This window comes from Bos indicus, chromosome 1 (assembly GCF_029378745.1).
Source record: "Bos indicus isolate NIAB-ARS_2022 breed Sahiwal x Tharparkar chromosome 1, NIAB-ARS_B.indTharparkar_mat_pri_1.0, whole genome shotgun sequence".
NCBI lineage: Eukaryota > Metazoa > Chordata > Mammalia > Artiodactyla > Bovidae > Bos > Bos indicus.
This window is the reverse complement of record NC_091760.1, coordinates 52,782,285-52,808,267: the sequence shown is the minus strand read 5'-3', so window position 1 is coordinate 52,808,267 and position 25,983 is coordinate 52,782,285. Positions and strand designations below refer to the sequence as shown.

The 25,983-nt window shown below is 41.2% G+C and overlaps 1 long non-coding RNA gene across 1 annotated transcript in view; it reads left to right on the top strand.

Annotated features, from left to right (window-relative positions):
- Window positions 1–13,939: 13,939 nt before the first annotated feature.
- LOC139182618 (uncharacterized) overlaps window positions 13,940–25,983 on the top strand; it is a 78,765-nt gene continuing 66,721 nt past the window's right edge. The window contains exons 1-2 of the long non-coding RNA XR_011566137.1: window positions 13,940–14,397; window positions 20,035–20,153. This is a non-coding gene — a long non-coding RNA (uncharacterized lncRNA). The remainder of the gene's footprint in view (window positions 14,398–20,034; window positions 20,154–25,983) is intronic.

Here is a 25,983-nt window from a genome sequence, read left to right as displayed (position 1 = left end):
CCTTCCAATGAATATTCAGGACTGATTTCCTTTAGGATCAACTGGTTTGATCTCCTTGCAGTCCAAGGGACTCTCAAGGGTCTTCTCCAACACCACAGTTCAAAAGCATCTATTCTTTGGCACTCAGCTTTCTTTATAGTCCAACTCTTACATCCAGACATGACTACTGGAAAAACCATAGCTTTGACTACACGGACCTTTGTCGGCAAAGTAATGTCTCTGCTTAATATATTCTTAATGTCTTTGTTAATGTATTCATTCTTAAACAATGCAGCTTTTGATCTCTGGGGTCTCTCTTGAACTGCATTCATGACAGCTCCTCCCTCATTCTACCCAGCCAGTCATTTCCAAAGGCCCCACCTCCTAATACCATCACCCTGGGGATTAGGCTTTCACATATGAATCTGGAGGGACACAGATATCAATCCATAGCATTATCTAAACCCTGTCTTGACTCACCTTCCCTTCCAACCACCCATTCAACTGGTGCACTCAACCCACCCACAGCAACTTTCTGCCTTTTTTTTTTAACAACAAAATGTTTTAAGATGTTTGTCTGTATTTGTCATCATCTGCCACTCTCCTCCCATTCTCCTTTGAACTCCAGTTTTCATGCCCAAGGCACCACTGAAACTGCTTTTCAGACAAGGTCCTAATGGCCTCCATGAGACAAAACCCAGCAGCCAGTCCTCCTCTTACTTCACTTAGCAGCAGCATTTTAAATAGCTGATCATTCTTTCCGCTTAAAATTGTTTTCTTCACTTGTGGTCTCTTTGTAAGGAGACCACATTTTTTTTTTTTTAAATCAGAATGAAGACGTTTTTGAGAGTGAAAGTGGAGATGCCAACTACTACTGCAGATGCCAACTGGGACTGTCTCAGAGTTTTCTTCTAGGACAGGATCCCTGCCTGGCTCTTCTTCCTCAGTCTCCTTTGCTGCCGTCTTCTCTTCAACCTGTAAATATTGGACCACCCAGGGTATCCTTGGATCCTGCAGTAGCTCCTGTTCTCCTTCTCTTCCTTCTCTACACTCCCATGGGGCTATTTTTCAACTGCTGCACATTGGTATGCTGTACTGCTTGATAAAATGTTGAAATATTTCTATTCAAATTAGTGTTTGAACTGCTCTCACTCTAACAGCTCCCCACCCACCATTCCAGCTTCATTCCGGGAGCCTCATACCTACCCATGATCAGTTTCTAAAATGTTAACACCTGACCTTTTATTCCCCCACCCTCACCCCAACACCTGACTCTTTCAAACTGTGTTCCAGCACTTTCTGATTGGTTAGTATGATTGCCATACTGGTTGTTAAGTATTTTGAATATCATCCTTGCACTCATTTACCAGGCTTTACATGAACTCCTAAATTTATATCTGCAGTTCAGACTGAAACATTCTCCCTGAACCCCTAGACTTGTATCGATAAATCCAGTTGCCTTACCAAAATCTCATCCTGAATATGTAATGGACACATAAGGGATATTTTGAACTTAAAGTATCCAGATTTTTCTTTCAAACCTGCTCATACAGTCTTCTCCAACTCAGGTAATAGCAACTTTATCCTTTCAGTTGCTCTGGTCCCAAGTCCTGGTTTGTTTATTTAACTCCTCTCTTTCACACCCCACACCCAAGTGATCAGCAAATGCTGTTAGCTCAGCTTTCAAGTACATATTCCACTTTTCACTACCTCCACAGCTGCTACTTTCCACTATTGTCTCTCACCTTGACCACTGCAGTAGCTCCTGTCTTCCTGTTTCCACCAATGCCAATTCCAGTTATTTTCACCTCAGCAGACAGAGTGCTCCTTATAAAACATCAGACTCTTCATGTCAGAATCCTCCCATCTCACTTATATAAAGGCCAGACCCTTACAATGACCTCAAGGTCCTATGTGTCTGCTCCACATCACCCACTTAAGACCTCTGACCCCATCTACTGCTCCTATCCCCACCCTCCATCCATGCCAGCCACACTCAGCTGCCAACTCTTCCCCATCAGGCACATTCTTGCATTAGACCTTGGCACTTGCTATCTCCCCCTGCCTGGCCTGTTCTTTCCCCATGCTGCACACAGCTGGCTCTTTACCTCCTTCAGGTCATTAATTAAAGGTCACCCTCTCAGTGAAGTCTTCCTTTCACAAATTATAACCCCTGCTACCCATTGCCCTTACCTCCTTTATTTTTGTCCATAGCACTTGTAACCACGTGCTCCATCGTAGATTTTACTTCTTCATTATGTGTCAGTTTTGTTGGTTGTTCCCTTTGTCTGCTTGGGTTGCCACAACAAAATACTATAGCCTGAGTGGCTTAAGCAGCAAATTTATTTCTCACTGCTCTGGAGGCTGGAAGCCAAGGTGCTAGCAAATAATTTTCATTCTGAGGCCTTGTCTCTTGACTTGCAGGAGACCACGTCTTGCTGGGTGCTCACATTCTTTGTGCCCACGGGGCAGAGGGGTGGGGTGGGTGGGTGGGTAGAACAAGCTCTCTGGTGTGTCCTCTTATAAGGACAGGAATCACATCAGAGGGTCCCCCCTCATGACCTTATCTAACCTTAATTATTTTCCAGAGACCCCATCTCCAAATACCATCATATTGGGACTAGGGCATCAACATATGAACTTTTGGGAGGATACAATTCTGTCATTAACACGTGATACAGCCTCGACCTAGAAGAGTGCCTGCTACATAGTGGGTACTTGGAATTCATAATTAGAAAATAATGTCAGAAAAAAAGAAAATAATGTCATTATTTTAATACCTCAAAAAGTTTTACCACTATGAAATTTTATTCTTTATTAATTAATATGCTGTAGGGAAAGTCTCCAAAAACAGAGTAGCTGGTTTGTTTACAGTCCTGTACTAAAATTTCACATAGAGGTAGTAAAATCTAAATTTTGTATGTTCTTTGGAAGTTTATATGCTAAAAGATACATTGTGCAGACTTACACATCTAGAGTCAGACAGAAGTCTAAAGCTGAGTCTGGGGATTCAGTGTTCTAAGTCAGTCACTCAGCCAGGTCCATCTATACAATCTGTGGTCACAGTGCTGAATTCAGTATCACACAGTGGCTACAGAACACTTGCTGGCAAACCCATCTCTCTCAAATAACACTGAAAACTGAGCTAAGGAAAAGCAAGAAATCAGGCCCTCTGTTCTTCAAGGAAGATTGGAAACAGAAGAGAGTTAAGAATGAACTGGAGCCATGGAGATACTATGAGGGTTTCCAACTCATCCTTTCCCTTTCTTGTGATACTTAAGGCTAATTGTCCTCATAAAACCCACAAGTTGGCATAGAGTATTCAGAAACTCCTTTTGTTATCTGTGATACTCTGATGTAGACATAGACCTATCTTTTATTCTGTCTACTTAAAAACAGTTTCATTTACCAAGTTAATAAGGAAAAATATAATCATAAAACTGAAGGATCACTAACAATTTTAGTGTTTTCTAGTAATTTTGAACATTAGCCTCTGGGGGATCTCTTTAACATGCTTACACACATATTCATATCATAACCCCCTGGACACTTTTGCAGCCCTGAATCTGAACATTACTCAGTTCTCGGCCTTCCCTGGGAAAATCTCCAGAGAACCTCAGTTCTCATCTGCATAGATGGGAGTTGCCAATCACTTCTCTCCCCACTGCGGAGACATTGAGAATCATCTCAAATCTGGTTTCTTTATATGTTAGAAAGGAGCTCAATTCAGAAAGTCACTCAGGATGGTTATAACCTTATAGGATTTAACAATTGTAAGGAACTTCATTCTACATACAATTTTTATGTAATTTATGAAAGGCAGTGGTGCTCATTTTCCCTTTCCTTCTCTAAAATAAACAAAAAATGTTTGGAGTTAGGCTTTTTTTGTATTTTCATTTTGCAGTAAATTTTCTTGTTGTTGTTGTTGTTTTTTTTTCTAGTATTTGGGAGATAGGATGAAAATGGGGGCATGTTAATACAATTATTGTGCAAAATGTACATTTTGATCATTAATCACCGACTACTAGGGAAGATAGAGGTGGGAAGTGAAGCAGACATGTCTTATTTAAGAAAACCTGACTGGAAAAAATGGATATTCTTTTGAGTTATGATGGCCCTTGTTGCTTCTTATACAGCTATTTTTATTAGTGCATTTTCCTCACACTTCTACTTTGAACAGCACTAGCTTAGACTTCTGAATTCATATCATCTTTTAGGGAAAAATGATTTCATAATCAAATTAGAGGCTCTACAATAGAAAAGAACTTTTTGTGTCCTTCAGTTTTCTCAACCACATTGCATATAAACTCACAAACATCTGATCAGTGGCTGCAGAATTTATGTTTTGTTTAAGGCTATTGGCATAGATGCTAATAATGATTCCAATCAATTCATAGTAAGCTAAATTATGTAAAATGACAGGAGGAGTCAATGGTACTTTTTGTCACTGTGTTGATGCTTTCTTCACTAGTTTAGAGTAGAAATTGATTGGTGGCTTCAGTAGTATCAGTGCTCATTTTATTGGTCAATACAAGGCAAAACAAAATGGACAAATATTTGAGAAGGTGTTTCTTGGTACCTAATTCAGAGAATTCTATTCTCTGAGTAATTTTAAGAATTGATAACTTACAGTGAACGGTGTCGGATTCATGATCTCCAAAGAAGATTTAGCTTCAGGATCAGGGACCAGGTTTGATTACTCAGAGCTTTTGTGTGGCAGAAGTTTTATTACAGTGAAAAAGGACAGAGAAAGATTCTGACATAGACGTCGGAAGGGGGACAGAGAGTGCCCCCACCCGCTGGTCTTATCAAGGCCTTATATACTTTTACCAGACCCACTCCCACAACATACATCTTAAGGTAACAAGATTAGTCATAAGGTTCTTGAAAAGAAGAAGAAACATGTCCTCAAGCAAGATACATTGTTATTATATAATCATTAGTACAGAACTTAAGGCAAAATTTATCCTTGAGCAAGATGAGTTTTGTTGTGTAATCATTAGCTTGGGCTTAAAGAAAATAACGTCTTAGGTGACTAAGACAAAGCAATGTAGGAAAAAAGTTTGCCCTCAGGAGCCCCAGACCTCTTTCTTCTTGGGGACCTGGACTTCTTATCAACCTACCTGAGAAAGTATTGTTGCTTGGAAAATTCCATGGACTGAGGAGCCTGGTTGGCTACAGTCCATGGGGTCGCAAAGAGTCGGACACGACTGAGCGACTTCACTTTCCAATTCAAGAATTAAATCAGAATCAACTTGGATATTTCCTAAATTCATTTCAAGGAATATTTCTCTTAATTGAAAATTGTAAGACCTACAACCTTGGAGGAGGGCAGGGCAATCCCACTCTCATGGGATTCTTGCCTGGAGAATCCCATGGACAGAGGTGCCTGACAGGCTATGGTCCATAGGGTTTCAGAAGACTTGGACATGACTGAAGCAACTTAGCCTAGCCTACCCTAGCCTGAGACCTACATCAGAAACATATATTTGAATTGTTCTGTAGTTCAAAGTGCAGCTTTCATATCCAGTACCTTATTTTGATTCTCACAATACCTCCCAGATGGTAGACAGGGCAGGTGAGATATACCTGTTTCACAAGAGTTAATCAAAACAGAAAAGAAGCTACGCAAGGCCAAGGTTACAGAGCTGATAAATAGGGAAATTAGGATTTGAACACAAATCATTTGGCTCCAAATATGTCTAATAAGGTATGTTTCCTTTCCTACTTTAAGCTAATATGATTATAATGGTGATACTGCTGAGGTAAATTCAAACAAAGATAGTTTATCTGGGGGCCTAAATTACTCAGATAACTAACTGTATATTTCTGGTTGCTTTGCAAATTGAGACATGGCCTGAGTGTTAAGTCAGGAGTTCCCAAAATGAATTTTGGTAAAGCATATAATCACTCCTCAGATACAGAGACTTAATTAGTTCTTTGTATTTTGCTACAATTCACATTATTTTCCTCAGGACTAAAGAAGCTAAAGTTCTAGATTCTCCTCTCTAGAGAGATAACAAGGAACCCTTTAGTGATATTAAAAAAGTATATTCAACTGTACCTACCATATCACAGATTTTCTTTCTCATTAGTTATCAGATAAAAATATGAACATTACGAATACATCTATTTAGACAAACATATAAGATAGCCAAGAGGACTTCCCTGGTGCCCCAGTGGTTACGAATCTGTCTACCAATGCAGGGGACACAGGTTCGATCCCTGGTCCGAGAAGATACCACATCCCATGAGGCAGCTAATCCTATGTGTTACAACCACTGGACTTGCATGCTCTAGAGAGTACAGGCTGCAACTACTGAGCCCATGCTCTCCAACAAGAGAAGCCACCACAGTGAGAAGTATGAGCGCTGCAGCTAGAGAGTAGCCCCTGCTCGTCACAACTAGAAAGCCCTCATGCAGCAATGAAGACCCAGTGTGGCCAAAAATACAGATATAAATAAATAAGTTAATTAAAAAGATAGTCAAGGTATTATTAAATGCTATGTGAGCCTTCTAGAGGCTCAGATTTCTTATCATATGAGATTAGTTTGTTAATGTGAGATCATTTTTCAGGGATGTGGACAATAGGTACATATTTATTTGTGCTTCAGAGGTGCTGCTGCTGCTACTGCTGCTGCTAAGTCGCTTCAGTCGTGTCCGACTCTGTGCGACCCCATAGACGGAAGCTCACCAGGCTCCCCCGTCCCTGGGATTCTCCAGGCAAGAACATGGGTTGCCATTTCCTTCTCCAATGCATGAAAGTGAAAAGTGAAAGTGAAATCGCTCAGTCGTGCCCGACTCTCCGCAACCCCATGGACTGCAGCCCACCAGGCTCCTCCCTCCATGGGATTTTCCAGGCAAGAGTACTGGAGTGAGGTGCCATCGCCTTCTCCGCCAGAGGTGCTATTAACTATCAATTATTTCTTAAATTTTGCTCAATATACACAAAATTCTTTAATCATTAAAGAGTTAACCTACATGGAAAATTTATCCATGCAAACCCCTTACTTTAAGTGCCTGGTTTTGGCACACCCTGATGGTCTTGGAAGGTATAGAAAGTTCTTGCTCACTCATAAGCTTCTGGCAATAGGAGATTCTGCAACAAGTAAGGCTAGTGATGTTGGGTAGAACAGCACTCCTCTACAGGTCTGGTAGGCCATTGCCTGGCCCACAGCCTAGCAGATCGCACATGTTGGAAGAATATTTGTTGAATAAATGAATGAATGGTCCACTAGCTGATGTGGAGGGCTTTATTTGCTCTACTGCTCCATCAATTGTCTCTACCCCTTAATAACATGTACTGTCATCAATGGGGAAGAGTTTGGGAACTCCTCTCCATAACAGATGTCCAAAGCATGTAAATAATTACAATTCAGCCCAAAGCACTGATGCTAGCTGAAAGGGAGAACAAATGGAGGAGTGTGACTGACAAAGTGACTGAAGCTGATAAGAGCTCACTAAAAGGAGAGACAGAAGCAGGAGCTATAATGAGCTAGAACTGGAAGTCGCTGGACCAATGGATATTTCAGCTGGTTGCTCTGTTCAGTTTAGAATACATTAGACATATCGTATATCAGGCACTAGGCATAGTGTTAGGTGCTGCGCCCACCAGGGGTCTGAAATTCAGGAAACAGGGTGTACTTATATTTAAACAGTATTTTAGTTACAGTTTCAGACAATATGCTCAATATTTTTTCTTCAACTTCCAGACATCTTTTTATACTAAATATTTCTAAATTTTAAAATGATGGTAATCCGAAAAAAGTATAATATGTACAGTATGTTTTCCTCCACTTCCAGAGTTTTTTTTTGACATTCTCTAGATAACAAATAGACCTATTGCTTTAAATATACTGAGCATATTATTTAAAAATGTAATAATATTATACTTAAAAATAAATTTTATGTTTCCTAATTTTTCTGATCCACTAAAGAAAGGTTAAATAGAACTCTCCACCATGACCTGTCCATCTTGGGTGGCCCTACACACATGGCTCATAGTTTCATTGAGTCAGACAAGGCTGTGGTGCATGTGATCAGTTTGATTAGTTTTCCATGACTGTACCATTCAGGTATGACCTAAATCAAATCCTTTATGACTATACAGCGGAAGTGACAAATAGATTCAAGGGATTAGATCTGATAGACAGAGTGCCTGAAGAACTATGGACAGAGGTTTGTTGACATTTTACAGGAGGCATTGATCAAGACCATCCCCAAGAAGAAGAAATGCAAAAAGGCAAAATGGTTGTCTGAGAGGGATTTACAAATAGCTGAGAAAAGAAGAGAAGTGAAAGGCAAAGGAGAAAAGAAAAGATATACCCATCTGAAGGCAGAGTTCCAAAGAAAAGCATGGAGAGATAAGAAAGCCTTCCTCAGTGATCAATGCAAAGAAATAAAGGAAAACAATAGAATGGGAAAGACTAGAGAGCTCTTCAAGAAAATTAGAGATACAAAGAGAACATTTCATGCAAAGACGGGCTCAATAAAGGACAAAAATGGTATGGACCTAACAGAAACTGAAGATATTCAGAAGAGGTGGCAAGAATACACAGAAAACTATACAAAAAAGATCTTCACGACCCAGATAATCACGATGGTGTGATCACTCACCTAGAGCCAGACATCCTGGAATGTGAAGTCAAGTGGGCCTTAGGAAGCATTACTATGAACAAAGCTAGTGGAGGTGATGGAATTCCAGTTGAGCTATTTCAAATCCTAAAAGATGATGCTGTGAAAGTGCTGCACTCAGTATGCCAGCAAGTTTGGAAAACTCAGCAGTGGTCACAAGACTGGAAAAGGTGTTTTCATTTCAAACCCAGAGAAAGGCAATGCCAAAGAATGCTCAAACTACTGTACAATTGCACTCATCTCACACGCTAGCAAAGTAATGCTCAAAATTCTCAAAGCCATGCTTCAACAGTATGTAAACCATGAACTTCCAGATGTTCCAGCTGGATTTAGAAAAGGCAGAGGAACCAGAGATCAAATTGCCAACATCTGCTGGATCATAGAAAAATCCAGAGAGTTCCAGAAAAACATCTGCTTTATTGACTATGCTAAAGTCTTTGACTGTGTGGATCACAACAAACTGTGGAAAATTCTTGAAAAGATGGGAATACCACACCATCTAACCTGCCTCCTGAGAAATCTGTGTGCAGGTCAAGAAGCAACAGTTAGAACTGCACATGGAACAACAGACTGGTTCCAGATCAGGAAAGGAGTACATCAAGGCTGCATATTGTCACCCTGCTTATTTAATTTATATGCAGAGTACATCATGAGAAACACTGGGCTGGAGGAAGCATACACTGAAATCTAGATTGCTGGGAGAAATAACGATAACCTCATATATGCAGATAACACCAATCAAATGGCAGAAAGCAAAGAGGAACTAAATAGCCTCTTGATGAAAGTGAAAGAGGAGAGTGAAAAAGTTGGCTTAAAACTCAGCATTCAAAAAATTAAGATCATGGCATCCGGTCCCATCACTTCATGGCAAATAGATGGGGAAACAAGGGAAACAGTACAATACTTTATTTTGGGGGGGCTCCAAATTTTGGGGGGCTCCAAAATCACTGCAGATGGTGACTGCAGCCATGAAATGAAAAGATGCTTACTCCTTGGAAGGAAAGTTATGACCAACCTAGATAGCATATTCAAAAGCAGAGACATTGCTTTGCCAACAAAGGTCTGTCTAATCAAGGCTATGGTTTTTCCTGTGGTCATGTATGGATGTGAGATTTGGACTGTGAAGAAGGCTGAGTGCCAAAGAATTGATGCTTTGGAACTGTGGTGTTGGAGAAGACTCTTGAGAGTCTCTTGGACTGCAAGGAGATCCAACCAGTCCATTCTGAAGGAGATCAGCCCTGGGATTTCTTTGGAAGGAATGATGCTGAGGCTGAAACTCCAATACTTTGGCCACCTCATGTGAAGAGTTGACTCATTGGAAAAGACTCTGATGCTGGGAGGGATTGGGGGAAGGAGGAGAAGGGGATGACAGAGGATGAGATGGCTGGATGGCATCACTGACTCGATGGACATGAGTCTGGGTGAACTCTGGGAGATGGTGATGGACAGGGAGGCCTGGCGTGCTGCGATTCATGGGGCTGCAAAGAGTCGGACAGGACTAAGCGACTGAACTGAACTGAAAATCACTGCAGATGGTGACTGTAGCAATGAAATTAAAAGACACTTGCTCTTTGGAAGAACAGTTATGACCAACCTAGACAGCATATTAAAAAGCAGAGACATTACTTTGCTGACAAAGGTACACTATTCAAAGCTATGTGTTTTTTTTTTTTTTTTTTTTTTGGTAGTCATACATGGATCTGATAATTGGAGCATAAAGAAAGCTGCTGCTACTGCTGCTGCTAAGTCGCTTCAGTGGTGTCCGACTCTGTGTGACCCCATAGACGGCAGCCCACCAAGCTCCCCTGTCCCTGGGATTCTCTAGGCAAGAACACTGGAGTGGGTTGCCATTTCCTCCTCCAATGCATCAAAGTGAAAAGTAAAAGTGAAGTTGCTCAGTCATGTCCAACTCTTAGGGACCCCATGGACTGCAGTCCACCAGGCTCCTCCATCCATGGGATTCTCCAGGCAAGAGTACTGGAGTGGGATGCCATTGCCATCTCTAAAAGAAAGCTGAGGGCCAGAGAATTGACACTTTTGAACTGTGGGGTTGGAGAAGACTCTTGAGAGTCCCTTGAGAGTCCCTTGGACTGCAAGGAGATCCAACTAGTCAATCCTAAAGTAAACTCCAATACTTTGGCCACATGAGGCCAAATAAGAACTGACTCATTGGAAAAGACCTGGTTGCTGGGAAAGACTGAAGGCAGGAGGAGAAGGGGATGATGGAGGATAAGATCGTTGGATGGCATCATCGACTCGATGGGCATGAGTTTGAGCAAGCTCTGGGAATTGGTGATAGACAGGGAAGTCTGGCGTGTTGCAGTCCATGGGGTCGCAGAGTTGGACATGACTGAGCGATTGAACTGAAATAGACAGATTCTCAAGAAGTTCCAGTCTAATAAAGGAGAAGGATATGGGGAAAAAATCATTACACAGACTAAGAGCCATCACAGAGAATATAAAAAGAACAGAAGTGGCTTCCCACATGAGCAAGAGATTACTGCTTTGGGGAGATGAAACAGAGTCAGGAAAGACCTCATAGGTGTGGCAGTGTCTGAGCAGCATTTGGGGCAATAAATAGGTGTTTACCAAAAGGACAACATGGGGAAAGAATTCCATGAAGAGGATGGGCATAATGTAAGAACACAAAGGCAGGAGACAGCATTGTGTTTTCAGAGGACCATAGTTAGTTTAGTAGTGCTCAAAGTTTCAGTCAGAGGCAGAGGTGAGGGTGGTAAGACGTAGTCAGGGGCTAGTTGTATAACATTGTTTGCCATGTTAGAGTCAGATTTTATTCCACAGAGTTCATGAGGAATCAGCAAATGATTTTAAGTAAAGGAAATAATTTGGTCAGAGTTGTTGAGAAAAGGCAGCAGTACCATGGCTCTTGCACAGCCTCTCAACGTCCCTATAACCTGAGAGTAGGTTAAAAAAAAAAGATGAAAAATAAAATAGAAGTCAGGATGTTATAGGCTAACCAAGTTTATTTGTTTAATGACAATGTATGACTGTCTATGCTGAGTGCTTTAGATCGAGGATGGAGGAATAGTGGCCTAGATATTTCTTTTTCGTACTATAACTCTTCCACTCTCCAAAACAAAAGTAGAAATTTCTCTAGACTAATGCATCCCACTTCCTTTGTTATTTCCATTCCTTTTTCCTATTTCTCAATGACCAGCATTGGGTAAACATGGGGTCAAAGGAAGAGGAAGCGTGGAGGAAGGGCTGCATTAGATGAGGCATCCATGTTGCTTCCCCCCCACTTCATGCCTCCGTTACAGCAGTGGGAGTTTCTGGTAGCACGGAAAAGCAAAATCCAGGAATCACCTGCAAGTCTTCTTTTAGGAACTTGTTCTAGGCTATGAAACTTCTCCGGCTTTTTTTTTTTCCTTTTTAGTATTAAGAGTTCTTATCAATTAAGGTTAGCAAAAAGGAAATTGAGTTTCACTCAGTTTCTCACTCCCTCTGGGAGAGAAACTACAACAGTAAAATATCCAGAAGGGAAGTAATTAGAAGAGGAAGCTAAGGATAATCAAGATTTGACTGTACATTTATTGTAATTGTTGAAATATTTATATTCTCTGACTCTTTTTTGACTGAACTGATATGGTCTGGATGGTAGAAAGGAACACTGGGCAAAGAACTAGGAGGTGGTTCTCTGCATCTCTCTCTGCAATTAATTAACCTCAGTGTCTTCAGATAAATCACTTCTTTGGGTCTGTTTTCTTATCAGGAAAAAAAGGGAGTACTATTATATCAAACTTTTCTCAAGTTTAAGCGATTAACTACTTTGCATCAGATTCACCTGAGATAGTTCCAAAATACACAGATTCCCAGATCTAACTGGCAGTTATAATGTACTGATTGAGCCTATAGAACCTGCATGGGACTGGTCTTAACCTCCTGCCATGCCACTTACTGACTAGGTGACCTTGAGCAAGTTATTTCAAGCCTGCAGTATCTAATTTTTCTCCAGGGATGATAATAACAACAGTATACTCCATATTGTTCCTTGAAGGGTAAAATGGTATAATGCTTTTAAAACATCAATTATATTGTCTGGTTATACTAAGCATTGGAGAACGCAATGGCACCCTATCTTGCCTGGAAATCCCATGGAAGGAGGAGCCTGGTAGGCTGCAGTCCATGGGGTCCCTAAGAGTCGGACACGACTGAGCGACTTCACTTTCACTTTTTACTTTGATGCATTGGAGAAGGAAATGGCAACCCACTCCAGTGTTCTTGCCTGGAGAATCCCAGGGACAGAGGAGCCTGGTGGGCTGCCGTCTATGGGGTCGCACAGAGTCGGATACGACTGAAGCGACTTAGCAAAAAAAAAAAAATACTAAGCATTCAACAGATGTTATCATTTGTATAGCCCACAGTATGTATGTATGGAGTGCTCCATTAAACATCTGTTGAATAAATAAAAGAAATATAACTGAAGTTTTTGGGGTTTTTTTAAGCAACATTTTTTGATCTCAGATCTGAAATTTCTTTATTAGCCCCAGGAATTACTTCCACCAAAAAGGTAAAGATAGTTCGAGGGAATTGTGTTATGCTCAATTTGCCTTATTTTTACTCTTAGACTACTCAGAGCCTCATGATAACTAAAAAAATAATTAAATGATAAAAGTCCCACTAAAGTGGGTGAATTGAGAGAGGCAGAGAATAAATCTCATGGACTTTGTCGGCTGGATCCAGCCTGCCACTGCATAATACAATGACTCTCACCTAGGTGTTCATCTCCATTTTACCTCACAAGTTGCCGTGAAATTCTGTTACTACAACTGACTTTGAATCATAACAATAACAACAAAGGCAAGATTCCATTTTCTGTATTGTTGAGCGAGCAGAAAACAGGGCAATGTAACTTTTAAAGCTTGTAAAATGTAACAATAAAGCTTGAAAATCAGTTATCAAAAATAGCGAACTTCTATCACCCGTTAATCTACTGATCAAAACATTCCACGTACATCGAACTGTGTATTTTTTTTCTTTTTTCCAAGTGGTGGTGGCCCCTCGCTTAATACTCAGCTTCTCATTCTCCCCGGTGTTTTTAGTGAGAGGCGTTACCAGCTTAGTACCAGCAGAGAGGAAATCGCTTCAGAATCTCTGGAGGTGGTGGCCTCCTAGAAAGATCGCCGGGAGGGGAGGAGTCGTGATTGTCCTGGAAGAAAAGCATGGCCCTATCCGGGAAGTCACGGCTTGCCGGGAGGCTGGGGTTGGCGACTTTGGATCCTGGAGGTGGCAAACGCGGGAGCCGACAACCTCGGAGCTGTGGCCTGAGCGGCTGGGGGTGGGTGGGGGGTGGGGGTGGGGGAGTGCTCGGTGTGTGCAAGTGAAAGAAACAGCCGGTCGGGGCTGAAACTGACCAGGGGCCATCCTTGCCTGGCGAGCGCAGCGAAGCCTGGGATCTAGCCTGCACCGACGGACGCCGCGAGCCCTGGGCCTCGCGGGGAGCGGCAGCCCCTCCCTTCCCAAGCCCGCGCTTCCGCCCGAGACCCGGCGGCAGCCGTGACCGTGGCTGCGCCGCGCCTTCCGCCTGCTTCTAGGAGCTGCTACCGCGCCCACAGGCCGCGGGAACGGAGAGCGTCCGGACCCGGGGACCTCCGCCACGCGCCGGAGACCCTCATGGAACTGGACGCGGGAGGGCTCCGCTAGCCCCACGTTTAGCTCCCGCCAGGGATGGGCTACTCGGCACCTGCGGCCTCTCGGGAGCGGGGACTTGGCGGGGTTATGACCGGCGGCTGCCGCCCGGGCGCGGTGGAAGGGAGAACGGAGGTAGCGGAGCTTCCTTCCTCTCTCACACTCACAGTGACACTGGAGGGCCAGACCCCCAGCGCGAACGGGTGGGGACCTCGGAGGGAACCAACTGGATCCCGGATTTCCTGCTGCCACCGGCGGCTGGGGGGTGGGGGGAGCGCCAGTACCAGCTCTGTGAGCCTGTAATGGGACTTTGCCGTTGTTGTCCACTACACCCTCCGCCGGGAGTGTCTTCCCGCTTAAAGTCGGCTGTGGAAGACGATTCTCCTCCTCCTTCCCTCCCTCCCTCACCCCTCCCTTCCCCCACTCACCTTCGTTCATCTCTCTTGCATTCTTCCCAAAGGGCCAAGGCAAATATGCACACGAGTGAACAACTTGATACTACAGTGTGTGAATGTGTGGTTTGTGTAGGGAAGCGGTAATGGGGTGGGACAAAATGAAAATAAAATTAGGACTATCTCGACTGTGTAACAATAACCTCCTCCCTTCCCACCCCCCGCTGCTAGCAGTCTCTCGACTGTTGTCCAACGGGTGACAAATTTTACACGATCAGACCTAGGAGGAAATTAGCCTGGGGTTACCGAGAGCTTTCTTTTCAATGTTTTGTTTTTCTGAAGCATATTCATATTCCTACCAAATAAGCAGCATCCCCAGCAGAGAATTTAGCATGCTATAGGGAGGCCATTCCTGGACACAACTGAGGCAGCTTCTGGGTAGGGTAGCTTTTGTCACCTCTGCAGCAGAGGTCACTAGACTCTGCTCAAGATGTTACATGAGGGGACAGGTGTTTGGGAACACACACTGCTCTAACGAACCACCCTATCCCGGCGGAGGGCAAATGCTTTTCTTAAGGATGAGATGGGCTGGTGAAAGGTGGAAAGCATAAACTGAACCTTGAATGTATCTTGCACGCGCCCCGCACTCCCGCTCCTCCCCAGCCTTCACAGAAGCAGCGACAGACTCCTCTCGACAGCCCAACATCCCCTCCCTCACTTGCTAACACCTGCATTAAAACACCGCAGTCGGAGGGGAGTGTCTGCGAAAGGCAAGCTCCCTGAGAGTCCTCTTGCTACTGCTACTGCGTAGTCATGGAATATTCTTTATTCAAGAGGCCCTTCTAGTTGATTCTAATCAGGCTCGGGTTATTTTGCCCCTGGTCACCAACAGGGGGCGGCAGATGCCCTGTGATACCCCCGCCGCTTGCAGGAAGGGCGTCCTGTTGTCTCTGGGAATCCAGTTTAATTGAACATGTGGGGTGAAAAGGGGGACCTACCGCCGGTTCGTTCGTCTCGGCAGCCCCGGGGTCTGGGGTCCTGGGCGCCTCCAGGGGCCCCTGAGGGCCTCCCTGTGCAGCGAGTGGGCGAAGCCATCAGTGCCCCTAAGCAGTGCCTGTAAACTTACCGGACAAAACAAATACGTTAACCATAATACGTTATGGTTAACACGATATACACACGTTGGAAAGTGTCACAGAATCGATTGAAGCTTTCGGTCGTTTTTAAAGTTCTCTCACTAAACAGAGAATTAGAAAGTACGGTTACCACGGGCTGAATGGTGGCAGTGGTAGGCTCTGCTCAGTTATTTTGAATTTTAAAAGGGTTTCTCTCGGAAGCTGGGAGCTACTGTTGAGGCACAGAATCGTCAGATAAGTGTGGAAAAGGTTCCGAGGCATCTAGCAAGGGAAACCAGGTGGGCTCTGCTGGTTCGGCCAGGGTGTGTGTCTGCGAGCGTGGCGAGGCGTGTGCCGAGGCGCCCTGTTCCTAGAGCGGGGAGCTGTGGCGGCGCGGATTGGTCCGGACCCAGCGGGATTCGCTACCGGCCGGATTTTCCTGAAAACCTACCTCGCTCCGTTAACTCCAGCTCTTGAGTTTCCAGAATTGTCAGAGAGGCGAGGTATATCGTCTTCAAGGCAATATTCCCACAGAAATGAGCAATTTTAAAAATCTGATACTTTTTGTAGAGCAGTAAGTTGTTTGGGAAGAAAAGAAAAATTAGAAGACGGTTGAAAAACAATTGAAGCCTGGCTATTACAGTCATCTCTAAATAGCTTTTGACAAGTGATAGCTTCCGGGTTTTCCGAATGAAAAAGGATGTATTCAATAATTGTAGCAAGGTTATGCCCTTACTCTATAAATCTCATGCACAATTAAAAACTAATTCCTAAAATACTTTTGCAAGGTAGGAGAAAATTAGTTTTTAATTGTAGACATCATCACAACATGGGGCTAAGAAGTTAATTGTAATTATGGACTAAACATATCGGTGGTATCTTAATGTTTTACCAACACTGTAATAGTTTGTGGAAATGCAGCCATAACTTCTAAAGAAGGGAAGAATTTCAACAGCACGCTTCATTGTCAGAAATTTCTTTAATGTGGAAAGTCCATATCATATTAAAATATAGAATCTTCCCGAAATAATGATGAATATTAATTAAGGTACTATAAAATTTGTAGGACAGTGTTAAAATATGTATTTGAGAAGGATGAGGAGAAACTGAGAAGAAAAGGACTGACTTGTCCAAGCGGGGGAAAAGAAAGTAAAATCGGGTAGGGAAATTGCAAATTGGGTGCAAAATCCTAAGACAAACCAGAGGCCCAGCTGCTCCTGTGGAGAGTCAATACTATAGCTGTTGAACCAGTGGATCTGGCTCATCGTGGGCTCTGAGAAAACGGACAGTTCTTTGTGTCTGACGCTAAATCTGAGCAATTTAAAATTTGCCAGTACCAACACTATTTACCTTCAAATGTGTGTAGTAAACAGTTGCACACTGAACATGGAAACATGTTTTATTATATGTTTTAAAGTGACAAAAATTGCACCAAGAGCCAACAACAAAAGATTTCTTAAAAAATTTTTGTTTGCCACGAATTATCAATACTATGAAATATCAGTAATATCAACTTTTAAAACAGTGTTTTGAACTGTAACACAACTTGACTTGTTTCCTTTATAATGATATCATTTTGTGTGCCACACAACAGCTGTATGAGGCCGATGTCATTATTTCCATTCCACATATAAGGAAACTCAAAGAGCCTAAACTATTTTCCTGAATTCACAAAGCTATCAACTAGAAAGCTACTTTTTGATTCTAAATTCCAGGCTTTTTAATACCATCTTGCTGCAAGCCGTAAAACTGCATTGAATCCCAATAATGGACACAAACTCTTTGACTATCAGATTATCTGGTGACTGAGCAAAAATGGGCAAACTCATTGCTATCACAGTTTGAGTGACTCAAAACTAAATTAAAAATAAAAACACCCACGTGCCACAGAAGATGTCAACCTCCAAATCATTTATGGAGGTAATAACGTACGGGGAGAAATCAACAATCTATGTTAAAATTTCAAAATTTTAAAATATAAACAAATTTCATGATTATTGTAGGTAGAATACCTAAAACTCCACTGTTTTTGCTTTGCCTGACTTACATGGATACAGAACTGTGTCCATGTAAATTTCCATGGCTGTATCCAAATAAACTTTCTATTTATTTTTCAATCTAAAAGAGGAAAATAAATTAACTGTTACTCAATAAGTGTAGTTTGTTTGCTAGATAATATATTTAATTATTCATTAAAAGTTCATGGAGGTTTGTAAATGATAATAAATATTAAAAAGGGGACTTTGAACATGAAAATGAACCACTGATATATTGTAAAATCTCATATTAGTTATCAGTTAGTTAATCTCAGCTAGTTATCTTGTGTTAGTCATTATTTCTGCCACTTAATAGTAGGTCTCTGATTATGAAGGAGTTTTGCTGCATTTGGGATTTTATGTTGCATTTCCACAAGTATAATGCATTGGTATGTAAATAAACTAGTGCAAATTGGTTATATTTAAAATACACCATTCATTTGGGGCCTTAAAAGATTTCTGGGGAAGAGTATGTTTGGATATGGTGTGATAACTGATCACACAGAGCAGTGATCCTTAGCTCCTCTTGATTGCTCCCTTTTCTCTAGTCCAACAATTCTCAAATATTTTAGCTTTGGGACTGCCCCCACTCACACAAACTTTGCTTATATGGGTTTCACCTGTTAATACTCATTGTATCAATATTAGAAATTAAAATTGGAAAAATGTTTAAAATGTTGGTTACTTAGCTTATAATAATAATCAGCCCACTACATATTAACATAAATGACATACTTTTAATGAAAAATAGAAAAAATTTCCAAAACCAAAAAAATTGAGAAAAATGTTTTATGTTTTGTAAAGCTCTTTAATATCTACCTGGATTTACTATTTAGCTGAATCTAAGCAACTGGATTTTCACATTTGCTTCTGCAGTCCATCTATTGTGATACAGTGTATATAGTTTAAAATAGATGAAGAAAATCTGGCTTCAAAGAGATATGTAGTTGGAAAAGGGAAACGTTATTTAAGTAGCTTTTCAGATTATTATGGGTATTGCTTATTACTACTCCAGAATTCTTCAAGTAGTAATTTTTTAAAAGTTAGTTGCACTGTGTAATAAAAATTCATATCTATAGACTTTTCACTTCTGTGGCATTAAAACTTACTGGTGTACCAAACGGACCTTTTACTCATACCTGATGAGTATGTTATGCTGCTGCTGCTGCTAAGTTGCTTCAGTCATGTCCGACTCTGTGCAACCCCATAGACAGCAGCCCACCAGGCTCCCCCGTCCCTGGGATTCTCCAGGCAAGAACACTGGAGTGGGTTGCCAGTTCCTTCTCCAATGCATGAAAGTGAAAAGTGAAAGTGAAGTCGCTCAGTCATGTCCGACTCTTAGTGACCCCATGGACTGCAGCCAACCAGGCTCCTCCATCCATGGGATTTTCCAGGCAAGAGTACTGGAGTGGGGTGCCAGTTATACACTGGTCATTTTGGAGACTGTTGGTTCACTGAATTATGCAGATCTTCCACATGTTGACTCATTTCATCACACAATATCAAAAATATCATGTTCCTTAATTTTATCACTGTTTTTCATCAGGAAACATTTTGCATGTCAGGATACTACTGGTAGTAGTAGTCGCTTAGTAGTGCCCAACTCTTTGCAACTCCATGAACTGTATCCCACTAGGCTCCTCTGACCATGTAATTCTCCAGGTAAGAATACTGGAGTTGGTAGCCATTTCCTTCTCCAGGGGATCTTCCCAATCCAGGGATTGAACCCAGGTCTCTTGCATTGAAGGCAGATTCTTTACCTTCTGAGCTACCAGGGAAGCCCTGTTAGGATACCGGTTTTCCAAAATTCTAATTTTTGTTTGAAAGTTCTGATTTTATCATTAGCAAGAAATACTATTGGTTGTTTGCTTTGAAGGACAGTTGCTCTTTATTTCTGAGAAAATACCTGCCAGATACTCAAGTCTGAGTAACCATAGTTTGTCTGTCACTTGTCCTTTCAAATAAAAATGCTACTCTGTGAAAAAAGTGGCTAATTCAACTTGAAACTCAACTGCACCAATGCTTTTCCTCAAGACAACCATTGTACTTCTGTAGGTAGCAGAAGCATTTTATGTATCCTTCCCATTTTGTCTCACAGGTTAAAAAGACATGCCCTGAAGGGTAAGGATTTGATAAAATTAATAATTTTCACTGCTTTCTCAAAGACATTTGTAAGTGAAAATGACTTTTCTTTCTTTTCCTTCTCTCTCTTTTTTTTTTTAACTGCAGGTGTGTGGTGATAAAGAATATATTGACTATTACTACAGCTTGATGCCACTCTTTTGCTTTCTGTTGAGGCAACCAGAGTTATATCCACTGTCAGTGAAAACATCAACCCTGTGAAAAAGGTAAATAGCCTCTTGATATCATCATGATACTAGCTCCAACCACACATAACCCCTGAAGAAATCTTGGGAACCTCCAGGATTCTATAGACCCCCTTTGAGAACCACTTTTCTAGTCCTAGATCAGTATTTAAGATATTTCCTTTTTTAAAAAATATTTAATTTATTTCTTTAAGCTGCACCTGATGGGCTACAGTCCATGGGTTCGCAAAAGAATCAGATATAACTTAGCAACTGAACCACAACGACAAGAACTAAATGAGGATGATGGTTTGGGTGATACATTTATTTAGAGAAAGGAAAGGAGCAAATGTCATGACATGTTATCATTTTTCCAAACAACATCAAATGGCAGCCATGATCATGTATGTGTTGCATTGCTAGTACTTAGGACATGACTTCTCATAATCAGTGTGTACGAATTCAAGTCCAGTTGTGATGCATTCAAAATATTGCAATCACTAGCACCCACCAGAGGTATGGCTTCCAACTGTAAAGGGCTTGTCCAATTTGTATGAACAAGCTGAAAAGCACAGCTGAGTTTTAGACAGTTCATTAGTTCTATTCCTTTGGGTCATGCAAGACTTCTTAAATATGTGAGAAAGTTCTGTTGCTTGAGTAATCACAAATCCATCCAGTTTGTAAATAGCAAAATGTCTGTATTTTACACTCTTCACACTTTCAGGCTTTACTGGCAGAAATTGTACAGTGGTAGAATCATCCCTAAATCCAGCAAGGGGAAGTGAAATTGTGCAGGGGATTTATTGCTGGAACCAATACCTGATTTTCATATTACTTCTCTTTTTGTAGTTAAATTTGTAGAGAATAACTCAATATGTGTGTGATTCAATAATATTAAAGAGAGGCCAAGAAATTAGATAAGGTTCCACGATTTACATTTCTTTCAACATGATTAAGATTTAGTTTTGAATTTGCTGAGTAGTAGGCCAATTCACACAAAGTGAAAGTGAAAGTCACTCAGTCGTGTCCGACTTTTTGCGGCCCCATAGAGGATACAGTCCATGGAATTCTCCAGGCCAGAATACTGGAGTGGGTAGCCATTTCCTTCTCCACGGGATCTTCCCAACCCAGGGATTAAACCCAGGTCTCCCACATTGCAGGCGGATTCTTTACCAGCTGAGCCACCGGGGAAGCTCAGTGGTCGCAAGTCTACCTTTCAATTCAGGGGATGTGGGTTTGATTCCTGGTTGGGAAAGTAGGATCCCACATGCCTCCAGGCAAAACTAGGCCTACAAGCCACAACAAAGAGCCTGCAAGTCACAGTTAAGGTCCCAGGCAGCCATATTCACGCAAAGTTCCCCATAATGTAGCATATCCAATGTCAGCATTTCAGTCTGAATTCCTGATATGAGAGGTATCCAAAAACGTAGCCTCTAACTACATATGAAATGTGGCCAGTGCCACTGAAGAACTTGATTTTTAATTTTAATTTTAATTCACTTAAATTCAAATTTGAAAACAGATTCTCAATTCAGTTATAGGAAGATTTAGTTATGTTTGGAAAAACTGATGTATATTAGCCTTCTTTTTCAGCAGTTAATTTTTGAAATCTGAACACCAAGTATTTCCAGTGAAAATTTAGCAACTAAATTGAAACATGCTATCAGATTTCAGTGACTTAAAAAGATAAAAAGAATAAAATACCTCATTGATTTTTTTATACTGATTCCATGTTGAAATGATAATATTTAGGTATACTGGGTTAAATGAAATATATTTAAAAACTTATTTTATCAGTTCAGTCTCTCAGTCGTGTCCAACTCTTTGAGACCCCATGAATTGCAGCATGCCAGGCCTCCCTGTCCATCACCATCTCCCGGAGTTCACTCAAACTCACGACCATCGAGTTGGTGATGTCATCCAGCCATCTTATCCTCTGTTGTCCCCTTCTCCTCCTGCCCCCAATCCCTCCCAGCATCAGAGTCTTTTCCAGTGAGTCAACTCTTCACATGAGGTGGCCAAAGTACTGGAGTTTCAGCTTCAACATCAGTCCTTCCAAAGAATAACCAGGGCTGATCTCCTTCAGAATGGACTGATTGGATCTCGTTGCAGTCCAAGGGACTCTCAAGAGTCTTCTCCAACACCACAGTTCAAAAGCATCAATTCTTTGGCACTCAGCTTTCTTCACAGTCCAACTCTCACATCCATACATGACCACTGGAAAAACCATAATCTTGACTAGATGGGCCTTTGTAGGCAATGTAATGTCTCTGCTTTTCAATATGCTATGTAGGTTGGTCATAACTTTCCTTCCAAGAAGTAAGCATCTTTTAATTTCATGGCTGCAATCACCATCTACAGTGATTTTGGAGCCCAAAGAAATAAAGTCTGACACTGTTTTTTACCCATTTCCTTTTACTAAAATATGTATGTGTATATATATATACATATATATATATATATTAATGTGGTTTCCCAGATAATTTAAAAGTACTTATGTGCTTCTTAAATTTCAATTGAATGATTATATTGTAGTGCATTTTCTTTCCATTCTGTGGGAATAAGAAGGCAACTGAAAAAATATTGTGTTTTAGTTTCATCTTCATTATATGAAATCTAGTTTTGCTCGAAGCAGTTGATATCTAAACATTCATTATGCACTTGATTATCATACTTCAAGGGATTTTACACTAAATTGGTATTGTTTTAAAATTCTGTATTATGTGGTACTGATCTGCTTTGTGTCAAATTTACATTCTGGGAATTTTTAACATTGAAGTTTTAAAGCAGTTTTAGGTTCACATAGTAATTGAACAGAAAATACAGAGTTACCATAAACCCCCCCGCTCCTCAAATGCACAGCCTCCCCCGCTATCAACATTCTGTACCAGAATGGTACATTTATTACAATCACTGGACCTACTTTGATACATCTTATTACCCAAATCCCATAGTTTACGGTAGAATTTATTCATGGTGTTATCCCTTCTATGGGATTTGACAAAGGAATCATTTTTTTTTTTAATTTGTTAGAAGTATAGTTGATTTACAATGTGTTCACATCCACATTCTTTTTAATATTCTTTTCTGTTATGATGTTCCCAGGATATTGAATATAGTTCCCTGAACTCTACAGTAGGACCTTGCTGTTTATCCATCCTGTATATAATAGTTTGCATCTGTTAATGCCAAACTCCCAGTTCTTCCCTCCCCTACACCCCACCTTGGCAACCACAAGTCTGTTATCTATATCTGTGAGTCTGTTTTTGTTTGATAGACAGGTTCATTTGTGTTGTACTTTAGATTCTACTTATAAGTGAAATCATATAGTATTTACCTTTCTCTTTCTGATTTACTTCACTTAGTATGATAATCTCTAGGTCCATGCGTTTTGTTGACTCTGGTATTATTTCATTCTTTTTTATGGCTGAACAAGAGTCCATTCTATAGTGGCCACAGGACTGGAAAAGGTCAGTTTTTATTCCAATCCCAAAGAAGGGCAAAGCCAAAGATTGTTCAAACTACTGCACAATTTACTCATTTTACATGCTAGCAAGGCAGTGCTCAAAATCCTTCAAACTAGGCTTCAACAGTACATGAACTGAGAACTTCCAGATGTACAAGTTGGATTTAGAAAAGGCAGAGGAACCAAATATCAGATTGCCAACATCCATTGGATCATAGAAAAAGCAAGGGAATTCCAGAAAAACATCTACTTCTGCTTCAATGGCTATGCTAAAGTCTTTGTGTGAATCATGACAAACTGTGGAAAATTCTTCAAGAGATGGGAATACCAGACCACCTTATCTGCCTCCTGAGAAACCTGTATGCTAGCCAAGAAGCAACAGTTAAAACTGAACTTGAAACAACAGACTGGTTCCAAATAGGGAAAGGAGTACATCAAAACTGTATATTGTCACCCTGCTTATTTAACTTATATGCAGAGTGCACCATGTGAAATGCTGGGCTGGACGAAGCACAAGCTGGACTCAAGATTGCCAGGAGAAACACTGATAACCTCAGATATGCAGATGGCACCACTCAAATGGCGGAAAGCAAAGAGGAACTAAGCAGCCTCTTGATGAAGATGAAAGAGGAGAGTGAAAAAGCTGGCTTAAAACTCAGCATTCAAAAAACTAAGATCATGGCATCTGGTCCCATTACTTCATGGCAAATAAGTGGGGAAACAATACAAATAGTAAGAGACTTTATTTTCTTGGGTTCCAAAATCACTGCAGTTGATTACTGCAGCCATGGAATTAAAGACGCTTGCTCCTTGGAAGAAAAGCTATGACAAGCCTAGACAGTGTATTGAAAAGCAGAGACGTCACTTTGCTGACAAAGGTCTGTATGACTATGGTTTTTCCAGCAGGGATGGATGAATGTGAGAGTTGGACCATAAAGAACTGAGTGTTGAAGGATTGATGCTTTTGAACTGTGGTACTGGAGAAGACTCTTGTGAGGCCCTTGGATAGCAAGGTCATCAAACCAGTCAATCCTAAAAGGAATGAACTCTGAATATTCCTTGGAAGGACTGATGCTGAAGCTGAAGCTACAATACACTGGCCACCTGATGGGAAAAGCTGACTCTTGGAGAAAACCCTGATGCTGGGAAAGATTGAAAGCAGAAGAGAAGGAGACGACAAAAGATGAGATGGTTGAATGGTATCACGGATTCAATGGACATGAGTTTGAGCAAACTCAGAGAGATAGTGAAGGACGGGAAAGCCTGGAGTGCTGCATTTCATGGGGTTGTGAAGAGTCAGACACGACAGACTGACTAATAACAGCAACAATATATGTATCACATCTTCTTCATCCATTCCTCGCTGATGGACATCTAAGTTGTTCCCGTGCTTGGCTATTGTAAATACTGCTGCTCTGAACATAGGGGTGGTGCATGTATCTTTTCAAATTACAGTTTTCTCTGGTTATATTCCTAGCATTGAGATTGCTAGATCATATGGCAACTCTATTTTTAGTTTTTTGGGTAATATCATACTGTTTTCCATAGTGGCTGGACCAACTTATATCTTGCCAACAGTGTACGAAGGTTCACTTTTCTCCACACCTCCTCCAACGTTTGTCATTTGTAGCCTTTTTTGATGGTGCCCATTCTGATTGGTTGAAGTGATACCTCACTGTAGTTTTGATTTGTATTTCACTAATAATTAGCAACGATGAGCATCTCTTCATGTGCCTATTGGTCATCTGTATGTCTTCTTTGGAGAAATGTCTATTTAGGTCTTCTGTTGATTTTTTGATTGGGTTGTTTGTTTTGGGTTATTGAGTCCTATGACCTGTTTGTATATTTTGGAAATTAAGCCCCTGTTGGTCATATCATTTGCAAATATCTTCTCCAAGTCCATAGGTTATCTTTTCCTTTTGTTCATGGATCCCTTTGCTGTGCAAAAACTTGTAAGTTTGATTAGGTCCCATTTGTTTATTTTTGCTTTTATTTCTTTTGCCTTGGGAGACTGACTAGGAAAGCATTAGTTGATTTATATCAGAGAATGTTTACCTATGTTTTCTTCTAGGAGTTTTTAAGGTGTTATTTAAGTCTTTATATTTAAAGAGTGTTATTTAAGTCTTTGGAGAAGGCAATGGCACCCCACTCCAGTACTCTTGCCTGGAAAATCCCATGGACGGAGGAGCCTGGTAGGCTGCAGTCTGTTAAGAGTCGGACACGACTGAGCGACTTCACTTTCACTTTTCACTTTCATGCATTGGAGAAGGAAATGGCAACCCACTCCAGTGTTCTTGCCTGGAGAATCCCAGGGATGGGGGAGCCTGGTGGGCTGCCGTCTATGGGGTCGCACAGAGTCGGACACGACTGAAGTGACTTAGCATAGCATAGCATTTGCATTTAAGT